The sequence below is a fragment of the Anthonomus grandis genome, chromosome 10, assembly GCF_022605725.1.
Source record: "Anthonomus grandis grandis chromosome 10, icAntGran1.3, whole genome shotgun sequence".
Taxonomy (NCBI): domain Eukaryota; kingdom Metazoa; phylum Arthropoda; class Insecta; order Coleoptera; family Curculionidae; genus Anthonomus; species Anthonomus grandis.
This window is the reverse complement of record NC_065555.1, coordinates 7170316-7184852: the sequence shown is the minus strand read 5'-3', so window position 1 is coordinate 7184852 and position 14537 is coordinate 7170316. Positions and strand designations below refer to the sequence as shown.

Below are 14537 nucleotides of genomic sequence, written 5' to 3'. Positions count from 1 at the left end.
TCCAAACCCTTACAAGTAAAGTGAATTCCTAATATGAATTAATCCTACCAAAACTTCCACATGGCATAGATCCACCATCAACATGGAGTTTGATCTGCATCTGCCTCTTAGCCATGGTAATTACCTACCTGTGTATTTATTGGGAATATAAACTATGCTATCCCTACCCAATAAAGTTATGGTTCTCAAAGAAAACATCCCCAGAACCTGAACCAGTTGAGGAGGCGTCAGCATAGCTTTTTATTACTAGGCTTCCATTTTGGTGAGGAAGAGTTATGTTGTACCATCCCATACAACATTATAATTGAAGAACCCTATATATGATAGAAACATGATCCATTGTACGTGGGCGCTACAGAGATAAATCTCGGGATTACCTGACTATTTCTTTTTCTCGCGAATTATCATATTATATTTCACTTATTATGTTTTACACCGTAGTTTATCAACTAGTATTTTACGTATTATTTTTGTACCATATTTTATCTTATAATATTTTAATGAATATGTTTTTTTGTCGTATTTTATCTATTTTGATTTAGTATTTAAGACCCTAAAGTTAGATCTTAAGTAGTAGAAAGAGTTGATTGTTGCCAGCCTTAACTTTTTTAATAAATTTTTAAAAGTTCTGTGAGTTACTTTCACTTAACCTACTCAAGAAACTAGGTTGCTTCTACGAACTAAAAGAGGCTGCTGGAAGCAATTCGTTATTTCCAGTGTGAGCGTACCCTTAGTCTGCACGTGTAAACGTTGTTCACGGTTTTAGGTTTTGACATGTAAACCTAATTAAATACAGCCGACATCGTAATGTGACTGTACAGGTAGTTGCAACTACGGCTGTACCTGGGAAACTTCGACCAATGACAACGCACCTCCCACGCAAATATGAATGAATTCGTGAGCTGCGCGTGAACCTCGATTTGTCCTTTAAGTCCAAACAAAAAACTGATTATTGAATCCCAAGTAAAAATAAAACAGAAACAGTTTGATTCCGTTGTTTTACCTAACGGTGGTGTAACGCGTGATTATTTAACTCGGCCCTCGCAGGAAAAGTGTAGTTTTCTCCATGACTATGGTGGAATTTGGCTTTTCAGTGTGATATGCTGACAAAAACTGACTTTAAATTTGCGAAATTATATCGATGCTTCTGTATGGGTTTATCTGATTTAACATATTAAGTTATTGTTTTTGTTATTGTTATTTTTAATGGTAAGAATTAGTTAGAATTTATTGTATATGTTATTGTATCTATTTAACAGCCCCTCTTTTGATTGAATCTATCATTTATTTATCACTGATTTGTTTAGCTTTTTATTTATCTGTTTTTGTATAATATAAATAGAAAAATTAAATCCAGAATGCAGCACATGTCACTTGCTAGAGATCAATATGTTATTCTACTCCTCTTGCTACTTCTTGATGGTGAAGCTAACATAGTACCTACTGTGTCTCTTAAACAAATTTTAACAAACATTTGTTACATAGTCTATTATAATAATAATAATAATAATAATGTCTTTTTAATTAAAATTTACAACCGGTAAATTCTAACTGGCGAAGTTGAAGCTTACTTCCTAGCTTATATGCACAACCGATTAACATTACAACATTTGATAACCACACAGACTTATGAAATTTACAATAAGTTAAAGAATAGATATTTAACAACACTCTAGGCTAACAGAGATCAGTAATATAACTGCTTATCTTTCGTCTAAATATAGAAGGTGAAATATATTTTAACTCAGGAGGAATTTTATTATATTGCAGATGAATACAGTAACTAAAGCTCCTCTCAAATAAAACATTTTTATGAAGAGGAGGTGTAATAAAATGCTTATTTCTTAAGTCCAGAACATGAGCGTCATATCTAAACTTAATTTTCTGGTAAAGGTAATTAGGACATTTTTTAAAGACAATTCTATTAAAGTGAACAAGACTATGTAGTAACTTCCTTTCACTCATATTTAGCCATCTCATCAAGTGTAGCCTACTCACACCTCTATCAAATTTTCTCATTCCATTAATTAGCCTTACACAACAATTTTGAATGTACTGTATTCTTTTTATATCACTTATCAAAAGGCAGTGGCCATACAAAACATCACAGTAAGTGAAATGGGACAATACAAGACTCTCACATAAAACTTTTTTTAGTTCCTTATTAAGGAGCTGCCTCTGACTATAAAGTAGCTTAAGGTTAATAAAAGCTTTTTTTAATACATTGATTAATGTGCTCAGTGAACCTCAACATCTAATAAAACTCCAAGATTCCTAGCCACATTACTACAATTTATTAGTTGACCATTCAATTTAATCTGAACAAATTTCTCATATGGAATGAATTTTTTCTGGAATGCAACCTACGAAAAAGAAAAACCTTCCATTTACTTGGGTTTAAACTTAAACAATGATTTTCCGATGCCTTTGCTAGCATGTTAAGATACCTTATCATTAGCTTCTAAGATTTTGTTAGGAGGAAAAGAGAAATAAACCTGTGTATCGTCGGCATAAAGATGGACTTTTGAATATTTGAGACTCTTACACAATTGAGACATATACAGGGTAAAGAATAGAGGACCAAGAATAGACCCTTGTGGTACTCCACAAGAGAGATCCATAGCCAAGGATTGCTTCCCATTGAGCTTCACTATCTGAGTTTCACTGGTCAAATATTGCCGAACTAGAGAGCGAGCACTCTCCCCAAAACCTAAGAATTTTAGTATAGCCAGTAATAGTAGGTGATTTAACTTATCAAAGGCCTTGGAGTAATCAAGTAGAGTCAAGATTGTTTACTCATTACAATCAGCTGACTGTATAATATCGTCAGTTACTTTTAGAAGAGCAGTAGAGCAGCTGAAGTCTTTTCGAATCCCGGACTGAATAACCGGCAAGATATCAAATCTGTTTATGTATGTTCTGATTTGGCTTTCCAATACCCTCTCTAAAACTTTTGAGATGACAGGGAGAATGCTAATAGGCCTAAGGTCGGATAATTCAGTTGGAGAAGGGAGTTTTGGAATAGGGATAAAGTATGAGGACTTCCAAGAATAGGGAAAAGTTGAAGATTCAATACAACAATTAACAAGATGCACTAGAAATAGAAGAATATATGGACAGCAGTGGAGCAGCATCGATAAGCCTATACCATCTGTCCCAATGGCCTCAGATTTCATTGAGAATAAAGTAGATTTAACTTCTTCAAGCATTGCTAGCTCAAACTCGAAGTTTCCTACCCCATCCTTAACATTTAGTAGATAATAAGACAACGTTTCTGGATTAGGCGCGTTGGAAGATGCAGCATTTATTAAAAAGGTATTTATGATTTCAGGGTCACCCAAGTGGTCAGGAATGGTGTTTTGAGGCTTGCAATGTATGTTCAACCTTCCAGTTATTTTTGGAGTCATCCTTTTGTAAGGTCTTATTGAGATAGCACTTCTTCTCTATTTCAACAGCCGCTGTCACTTGGTTCCCAAGTTGGCGATAGTGTTCCCAATTTAATTCAGTTTTTTGTCTTTTGTACTTGGACAAGGCCCTATTTCTAAGATAAATAAGATGTTTGATATTATCTGTGATCGAAGAACTCCTTCCTTTAGTAATTCTGGCCGTTTTAAATGGCGCATGTATATTAAAAAGATTAAGTATACAATCATTAAACCTATCAACTTTAGCATTAATATCTTCCATATAAAATATGTCATCTAATCGAGAATTTAATAAATCTTGGTAAAAATTATCATGTATAAAATGTTTAAAATCCCTGTAAGTTAATAGGAAGGGTGGAGGTTTGAAAATCATAAGACATACTTTACATAAAGCAACAAAATGATCTGATACCTGAAAATTTGAATCAACACTACTATTCTGTACAAAATTTAGCATATAATCAAATCTAAGAGGGAGCCGTTTGCAGCTAAGATAATTTGACTTAAGCTGTATACCTGAAGTAGAGAAAGAAACCTTTGCGTATGTATAGATTCCAAGTTATTTACGTTTATATTAAAATCGCCAAGACAGAGCAGATTGTCACACGACAAAAGATATCTACAAATGTTAGTTTCAAACTCAGTCATAAATAAATTTATATTAGTAAGACCTGGGAGCCTATAGAAAACACCTATGGTGCTTAGAACACCCTTAGTTTTAAACTGTATCCATATTTGCTTAGAAAAATTGCAGTCAAAATCATTTAAAATAGAATATTTTATGGTATCTCTCACATAGACTACAATTCCGCCTCCTCTACCTATGGTAGGGTCGCGCCTAACCAAGCGAAAACCTTCAATTTGTAACATCTCATCATCAATAAAGCCCGAGAGCCAAGATTCTGTGACGGCAAAAATGTCAAACTTATTTAGTAGGATATAGTCTTTGATAAGCTGAAATTTAGGAATTAAAGATCTAACGTTTATATGACCAATTTTTGCATAATAATATTAAGGTTATTGCGGTTTAAAGCCATCGAACCTTAATTCAAAACATAAACACAAATAGAAATAAACAATAGCTGCAAAAAAAAAAATCTACATTTTTAAGTTATCTGCTTGAGCAGCAGTGATGATACTGATCACCGGCTCCGCCTTCCTTTTTTCTCACAAGAATGCTATCGTTTTTACACCATACAAATTTGTAGCCAAATTCCTTAAGTTCCCGTGTGCTTTAAGAAACAGATCGCGTGTGTGTTTAGGCAAGTCAGGATTTATATAAATTTTTGTTTTTATTTCGGACTGAATATTACAGATGTTTGTGTCTAATGATACTAATTTCCGTTTTTCCAAAATTTCGTTTCTTAATGCAAGGTTTTCGAAGGATACAATTATTGGCATTTTAATGGGCAAATTTATAGTCTTATGAAAATAATTCAAGTAATACTTTCTTTCTTAATAAAAAAATATTAAATTGTAACTTAAAGGAAATAGAATCTGTCTAAATTCCCAAAGGACCTTATTAAATCTTCGAACTTGTAATGTTGGATATAAGGAATGCTAAAAAATTGGTTCATTTTATCCAAAGTTTGTTATAACCAGTAAAACATAAATTATATGCACATATTTTGTGTACTAATATACAAAGTAAATTAAAGTAAAACAAATTCATAAATAATAATGTATTTCTCAAAACAAAAAATATGTACAGTACTGAGCAAAAGTAAAGAAACTGTTTTTTTTTTTATTTTTAAATTTATTTTATTAATGTTAGCTAAAATTTTTTTATCCTATAATATTAAACCAAACAAGATAATAAAAATAAAACATAAACAATATAATTCTACTTATTATAAAGACATAATATGTAAATTAATTAAAAAAAAACAGGGAGCAAAAATAGAGAAACACATATTTAAAAAAAATATATAATAACAACAAATTAATATTTAGTTGCATATCCCTTATTTTTAATAACTGCAAGGCATCTCCTTTTCATAGATCCAATCAGATTCCCTAAGGTCTCCTTGGGTACAGAATGCCATGCAGCTTCAACTCCTTCAAACAACTTGTCTCCATTTTTAAATTTTTCGGGATGTTCCTTACGAATTTTTTTGTCTACTTGCCATAGATTCTCTATGGGATTAAGGTCAGGACTCTGAGCTGGCCACTTAACAACAACTTTTTTTTTGTCCTCAAAAATTTTTTTTTAAATTTTACCTGTATGCTTCGGATCATTGTCGTGTTGAAACCTCCATTGCAATGGCATGTTTTCCTCTGCATATGGCAACATATTATCAGTTAATATTTCTAAATATTTAAACCAATTCATAATCCCATCAATTTTGACAATGGGGCCCATTTCCATACCAGAGAAACAACCCCAAACTTGTACATTTCCAGCTCTATGCTTAATAGTGCCCAAAGTATACTTTGGATCAACTCTTTTATTTTTAGCCGCCTGACCCATAAAATACCATCAGAAGAAAATGAATTAAACTTACTTTCATTCGAAAATAATACTGTATTCCATCTTGCTTCTGACCAGTTTAAATAGTCATGTGCAAATTGAAGTCGGGCGGTTCGATTCTTCTTCGAAATGAAGGATTTCTTGGATGGTTTTCTTGCCGGCAAGCCACTGTCCCTTAAACGTCTTCCAGCTGTATGGATACTAATATTTACATCGTCTAGTTGAGATTTTATATCCACTGCTGTGTTAAATGGATTTTTAAAAGCTAAGGATTTAATCTTCTCGTCAACTCTAGGCGTCGTTTTTCTAGGTCTACCAGTTTTAGGTGGACTTATTAATGAGTTCCTAATGCGGTGTAACTTTATGGTTTTGGAAACGACTGAGTGGTTTAATCCTAACTGCTTAGCAATGATTGCTTGCTTAACACCCGATTGATATTTTGATATTATCAACTGTTTTATACATAATGCCAAAGTATTACCTCGAGGCATATTTACAGGTTATTCTTTATTAATTAACAAAATATTATTGTGTATTGCTTTCAATAAGCAAACATAAACTAAGAACTTTAAAAATGTTTCTCTACTTTTGCTCCTCATAAGATAAAGATAAGAAAATAGATTGTTTTTGTTGCAAGAATTTATAAATACCAAATATGTTTTTGCATTCCTTTGAACCTAAAGAAATAATGTGAGTATTTGTTTTTTGGCAATAGTCGATTACTCTGGCTTTATATTTATTAAATAAAATGTTTCTCCACTTTTGCTTGGTACTGTATGTATATTATGTATATAGAAATACATATTATCGGAAACTAAAATGTCTAAATTCCTAATGTTCATACATAATGTAGATACATTTTTTATGTTTATATATATATGTATTTACTGAGAAGATGAACCCTAATATATTGTTAATCAAAAACACAAATAAAAAATCACATTTTAAAAGATTTTAAGAGACTAAATTTATTTTATGTAATCAGTAATTTTTGATTGAGTAATATTCCTGTTACAAAAATAAATATTGTTTATGCAGCTTTCAGCATTACAAAAAGAAGACCCTATAATATGCTCAGGTACTTGGCATGCTCATTGGCATGACTCCAAAAAATTACAAATTTCCGAGCAAATTTCTGACATTTTTATGGTCATTTCAGGAATGGTTGGAATGTGTATGTTATTATTTTGAATTGAATCATCTTCATCAAGTCCTTTACTCCTGTTCGGTGCTTAGAGCCTTATTTGAAGTTATTGAAATTAGGAAATTTCACATCAAGACCACCTTTTTCACATCTGAATCAGTTTCTGATTGTTCTAACTGATGTTTTTTTAACCATTGATTCAGTGGTATGTCATCATCTGACTCATAAACTCAAACTCAAAAATGCTTTATTGTCAATATAAACATAGAAGTTGTAGTCAAAGCCAATAGACTGTACATTAAAGGAATAAAAACAAGAAACTAATTTAAAATAAGATAAAATTATATAAAACTTTGAAAAATACTTAAATGCTAATCATTAAAAAATTTACTTAAACTATAGTACACTTTACTAGCAAGAAATATTTTCGTCCTTGTACGTAGGCTTTTTTCAGTCTTAAATTGTCTTATTTCTAGTAGAAGTTTATTAAACAGCTTTCTACCTCCATATATGATAGAGCTATGGACGAGTTCAAAATGAGGAATGGGTAGCCTCAAGAAATAATTTTGTCGCATATTATAGTGGCTTCCTAAGTGGAGTTCCTGTTTATATTTTCTAAAAACTAAGCAAACTGTTTCCAAAATAAAGATACAACACAGGGTTAAAATATTATGACTTACAAAAAGCGGGGACATGAGTCACGAGTCTTGGCCCCACATAGATATCTAATGGCCCTTTTTTGGAGTACAAACACTGAACTAAAAAGTGAATTTGAACATGAACCCCAAAAGCAAATCGAAGTTGCGACTCGATAATCGCGAAGTATGCAGATCTGGCGATGGAGAAATTAAGACTGGTGGCAATAACCCTTAGGGCGTAGTAGCCTGATGAGACTTTTCTACATACATTCACAATATGGTCTTCAAATTTAAGGAACTTGTCTATGGAAAGACCCAAAAACTTACTGAACGGTGGCATGGTGATGGCTTCATTATTTAAACATATATCATTTGTATTACATTTAAAATTAAGGATATTTGTTTTGGAAACATTAAATGTCAAAAAATTTGCATCACACAAGTCTTTTATTTTTAACAAATCTGCACGTATATTGGCCTCCATTTGAGAAACATCAGAGTCGTGCCAGAGGATGGTGGTATCATCGGCAAACAATGTAAATTTTCCAGTTACCTGCAGTTGTGGCAGATCGTTCACATAAATGAGAAAAAGGACCAAGTACTGATCCTTGCGGAACACCCACATTTATATTAAGTTCCTTAGAGATACCACCATTAAATTTGACAGCCTGGACACGATTTGATAAGTAGGAACAAAACCACTCAAGGGCAGTTTCTCTGAAACCATAGAGCTCCAGTTTCATCAGCAGCACTCTGTGACTCACGCAGTCAAATGCCTTGGACAAGTCACAGAATACCGCTGCTGCAACTTCACCAACATTCAGTCAGTTGTACAGGTGCTCTAGAAAGCTAAAGATAGCATCATTTGTGCTCACAGACTCACGAAAGCCAAACTGCTGAAGACTCAATAGGCCAAACCTATTTAAAAATGAAACCATCCTCACCTTAATGAGCCGTTCCACTATCTTGGCTAAAGTAGGCAATAACGCTATAGGTCTAAAGTTAGGACAGTCGCGATCGCCACCCTTGTAAAGAGGAACAATCATGCATTGCTCTTTTTAAGCACTCTGGGAAAACTCCAGACATGAATGAAAAGTGAATTGACTCGGCCAAGACTTGCAAAGCAACAAGAGGTAAAGCAGAAAATATTTTAAGAGAGAGCCCATCCCAACCTGATGAACTCTTATTAATATTAACCATAACTATTAACCAAATTAATATTAACCAAAATTCGTACAGAAGTAATCTCAGTAAAATCAGTGAGGAAGAAAATGCTGAAATCCGGGTTGGCTGATCCACGTGCATCTTAAAATTAAATGAGTTTAACAGATTAAAAAGCATTCGATTTGATCCATTAGATTTGTCTAAAAAATTTACATTAAGATCGCCAGTCAGAATCAACATCGCATTAACCGAAATTTCACTTAAGAAGATCTCCAACTTTTCTAAAAACAAATCTAAATTACCAGATGGAGATCGATACAATCCTAAAATATACAAATTTAACTTACCGCTAAGTACAATAGAAGACTCGGACACCTTTTCAATCAATAGATGATCAAATCTGTTAATAGTAATAAACACAAATTTAGTTAAAAAAGCTTTCTCTAACATAATAAGAGTACCACCATGTGTATATTGCTTGCGTGAAAATTTGGAAATTAGTACATAACCAGGGATATCAATAGGCTCGTCAGACCTCAACCAGTGTTCAACAAGAATTAACACACTAGGAAAGTTAACCGATTCTAAAAATAGTTCCAATTCGCTAACTTTTGAACGCACAGATTGAACATTAAGAAATGCTAGGAAACTTGATTATGGTGGGAGTTTCTATTAAAAAAGAAAATCCAATAGCAAGGGTGTCTATAGATTGGTCTAGTTGAGGCGTAACCGAAGATCTACCTTCGATCAAGGGTGTATCGCTGATTATCCCACTATTGCTAATACCTAAAGATGCTAATACTAATTTGGATGACAGAAAAGTATTTTTAACATATAAAGATAAAAGTTTGCACATAGATTTGGCAGAGTGACGGTACCTAAAATTTTGTCTGACATCAGTAATTATTCTCACAGAAAAGTTATGGTTACAGATGAAAGAATTCATAAAATGAATTGTATTGTAATATCTGCTTTTTGGGCACTTATTAAAATCCCATTTAATACAAACAATTACATTAGTTATCCTGCCCATTGAGAGCAAGGATTTTATTTGGGAAAAAGATGGCAATGTACAATACAAACAACAACAACATCATTCTTCGTATAGTTAACAATTAGCGGAAACGCATAATTACATAAGGTCTGGGCTGTAACATTACTAAACACATAACCACAGATGTTGTATGACAAGCTCAGAATACCTGAGAGAAGAGAAGAGAAACCTCTAGCACTAGAATCACCATAAATTAGTACATTTGATTTTGCTCGTGGGTTAAAATGCGCTTTTGCTAAGCAGTTTGTAGATTTTGATTGAAGATTTGTAGTCGTCAAATCTTTTAAGTTACTGCTAGCGTTTCTATTTAGAGACAGGATATCCTTCTCAAGCTTTCAATGTCTGTCTGCATACTCTTAATCTTGTTTTTGTGATATTCAGTTTCCTTTTCAAGCATTGTAATGGTATTAATCAAATTTTGATTAAGATTACTTAGCTCTTATCTTCTCTGAAAGTTCCTCATTTACCCTAGTATATGAATCCACTTGTAATTTATAGCATATTGCAACTTTAATTGAACCCATTATTTTGTTCCTTTAAAGTTGCAATATGCAAAGAAAAATTAGCTTCTGCCTGTGAAACCTCGTCCTCAAATACTTGACTATTTCTACGCAGTCTCTCTAAATACCTGTCCTTTCCTTCCAGCTCCTTTAGCAAATGTTTAATTTTTTCGTCATATATCCTATTTTCACTCTCTCTTTTATTCTGACTATTTTGACATTGCTCTGAACATAAAATTTTGTAAACTCCTATTTTTACCACTTCTGTCATTCTTTCCAAACAACTTGGATGAAAAACAAAGTTGCAGACTATACAAATATAATTTAAAAAGAGCTTATTTTTACAACACTTAAAACTGCGAGACATCCTGTACTATTTAAATATTAAATATTCAAACTCCTTTCTTGGAAATCCCCCATGCTTAAACAACAAACTTTTTGCCATGCCTTATGAACATTTATGGAATCTAAAAGGTCTATAGAGAAAAGTAATTACAATTTAAAGAATATATTACTCCTTGGTCCATAGGCTGGAGTTTTGAACTTGTGTTTGGAGCTGTGAATACTGCACAAAAAGTTCATTATAAAAGGAAAAAATATTCTAGATAGGCAAAAGCAGGTTCTCTATATCTCTATCTCTTTATAACAGAGGACTTTTCATGAGATTAAAAAATGTACACTTTAACCCAAAGTTCGGTATAATAGGGTTCATTATAGGCAGACTTGATTGGATCTGAATTGATTTTTAGAAGCTATAGTTCCCACCTATGATATATACTGAAATATAGAATATACAATCAAGAAGCTATTTAAGGTATTCAAAAAGAATAAAGTAGTTTTTCATGTATAATTAAAAAAAACTTGTTGCTGTTGTATTTCATTTACTTAACACTTATTTTGTTCAAAGCCAGGAAGGGTCTTTGACAAAAATGAAACACTAACTATAATAAAATAAAAATATTTTAACAATTAAACTTTTTATATGAGATTCATTAGGATTTAGTAGTATGACCATTGCTCTTCAAAATGGCAGTACACCTTCTAGGCATAGAGTCAATGAACTTTTGGCATTCTTCTACCATGATAGAATACCAAGTTTTTTGATTCATTCCAAATCAGATTTAAATCAGGAAATTGAGATGGCCAATTTAAAAGTGTAACATTCTTACTGGTAAACCACGGCTGTAAAATCTTTGCAGTATGTTTAAGGTCATTATTTTGCTGGTATACCCATCCGAGAGGCATATTTTCTTCTGCAGAAGGTGGCATGACTGTCTCTAAAATTTCTAGGTAGATTTCTTTGGTAATAGTTTTCTTCACATGAAAAATATATCTTCCATCTGATCCAAATAAATTCATTTTGGTTTCATTCCAAACAAGAATGTTTTTCTAGTTAGCATGATCCATATTTTCTCTAGTAAAAGTTATTCTTTATTGAACACTATTTTTGCTCAAAAAGGTACTCTTTTTCCAAGCCTCCCATGAAGATTCATTGCCTCCAGATGTCTTCTTATGGTTCTTGTACTAATATCTAATTTTGAATTTCTTTAGTGCAGAAAATGTCAAAAATGGGTCTTTGTGTGTCTCACATGCATTGATTTTTTCAAGTTCTCTGATAGTTTTTCTTAGACAATGTAACTCTTATTTTCACTGTGTAACTGAATTATTAAGTGCCTTTCTTCACGAGTATATTTTCAGCAATCCATTGTTAAAATTCTATGCTGTTTACTAAAAAGATAAAAAGATCTGATCACAAAAAGAAGTTGAAGACAGCTGATAACATAAATATTTTGTCCAAGGCAAGGTTTTTCAAAGAAGAATTTATGAGATAAGAAAATGCAATTAATACTTAAGCTTAAGGAATTAAATACTGTAACCCAGTTGTATACCAATTTATGTTTGTAATATTTTTATGTATGTATGTAAATCAGTTTGTTCATTTTTAATGTGTATAAATTTAAGATATTAGTAGGTAGTTCTATTTTTTTATCTAGAATAAAGCCTTATTTGACTTTGTTTTGAAATCTGGATATTGATAACATTGGACTGTTGTCTGGGACTGTTATATCGAATGAAAAGGTTCCTACAAAAAAATTGTTTACAATTTATTTTTATATGTTGGAATTTTGAGGTTACATTTTTTCGTTTTCTACTGCCTTCTAGGAAAAGTGTTTAAATGTCAATTAAAAGCTACTACTATCTGATCTTTTCATTAAGCCATTTATGATTCATACCCATTATAAAAATTGATATCATTCACCATGATTTACTCATTCCTAATTAAAACAATTTGTTCTATATTAAGGGTCCAACCTACATTATAAATCAAAACCATTAAGTAAATAGGTTTCATTTAAAAAAATTATATCTAGAATTTTGTCAAATTTTAAACATATTTAGACAATTTATATTGAACTGTTAAACAAATATCAGATGTACAATTTAAATTTACTGAAAATTGTATTTTGTTTCTATGAGTTACTTGTTTCAATGCCATGAAATAAGTATCTTTAAAAATGTCTGTGTGTGTGCTTATCTTGTTGACTTGAAAAATGCATTGGAATAAGTGTATCACAAATTGAACATCAGTTGCATTGTATAATTTTATTTTTTAATGTTGTATGTTTCACTAGTTTATTAAAGTTCGAAAAATCAAAGGAGAATTTTGCCTGAATTTTAAATGAATTTGTTCCTTTTTTGTGAATGCACTATATAGTAAATTGAAAAAATAAATGAAGAGTAAGGGTAGGAGTATAGGCATCAAACAGGGTTAAAATTGTGCAGTTGTATTACTTACAGGATTTCAAAAACACTCGAAGTAGAATTTGAATATATTTATTAACGACTTAATAAAAACAAGTTTCAGTGGGAATTAAAAACATAAAAGTAAATAAAGTTTAGCAGGAAGTTTAAATGTATGTAACCGACCTTTACAAAAGTTAAAATTTATGTGAACGTCGACTTGTTTTTCCTTTTGAGCAAAGAAAGGTCAGGGAGAGCAAGATCACCAACGAAGTTCGCCTATTATTTATTTATTTATTTATTTATTGCCACATGCTATTTTGCTTTTACATAAATTTCTTTACCCCGATTCCTATACATATTTACCTAATTATCATATGCTTCCGCGTTGTGAAAAGTAATTACGATAAGGATACTTCAAATCCCCTTACACAACATATTTATAGTTGAGTATGGATAGATTTTTAAAATAGATTGTATTAAGTCACTTTAATAAACCAAATACGCTCTATTTATGAATATACACACATCAAAATGGTCTAGGGGACAATGAAAATAGCCGTTTTATTTTTAGATGAAAACATTCGTTTTGAAGATAAATTGTGTTTATTATTTGTTGGACATTCCTTTGAACACGCCTTATTACGTTCATTATATTTAGTCACTCTCGTTGATAATATTAAATAAATTGTTTAAATTTTAAGGCGTATATGGGTAAACAAAACGACTTAGATAATTTAATTAGCAACATGCCTCACAGATGTCGAGCTGTTATTAATAACAGGGGTGCTCAGACAATATTAATATGGGGCTTTTTCTTGTCTATTAACTTTTCTTTAAATTTTGTTGGGTCTCATCCACCGGTATACTACGATGAATTTTTGTGTTTTTGCTAAATGAATGTTCAGCAATGTTTCCAAAATGAATTCAGGTGTTCAATCTCAAAATAAATTTCCAAATTTCCATTTAATTATCTGAAGTTGAAAAAGTAGTCCGTTGTTGCAGTGGAGTTATTAGATGGATGGGTAGCACAAAGTATTTCGGTCATCCTCCACTAATTACGGGATTCTGTCAATTTATCTTATAATTCTATAGTCTCAGACAAGGTTAAAACGTATAAAAATGGCATATTAAAATATATGTGAATGGGATAAAATTTGGATTTACTAGAACTTAAAACTACATAATTAAAACAATAGGTCGACAATAATACAACTTTTGTTTTGTGTGTACAAATTATAAATATCGTGTAATATAAATTTTAATCTGTTTCGTAATTTACCTTTTTACCGTTTTTTAGAATTGATGGATATACATAGGATGCACTGAAAAGTTCCTGATCAAAAAAATATGTCTTGAGAAATTATACCCTAATAATTGAAGGGTATTTTTAAGTAACC

The 14537-nt window shown here is 31.7% G+C and overlaps 1 protein-coding gene across 1 annotated transcript in view; it reads left to right on the top strand.

Moving 5' to 3' along the window:
* The first annotated feature begins 931 nt into the window (after positions 1-931).
* Positions 932-14537, top strand: part of LOC126740977 (E3 ubiquitin-protein ligase goliath) — a 69782-nt gene continuing 56176 nt past the window's right edge. Inside the window, exon 1 of the mRNA XM_050447192.1 lies at positions 932-1209. The gene's annotated coding sequence lies outside the window, so the exon portion shown is untranslated. The remainder of the gene's footprint in view (positions 1210-14537) is intronic.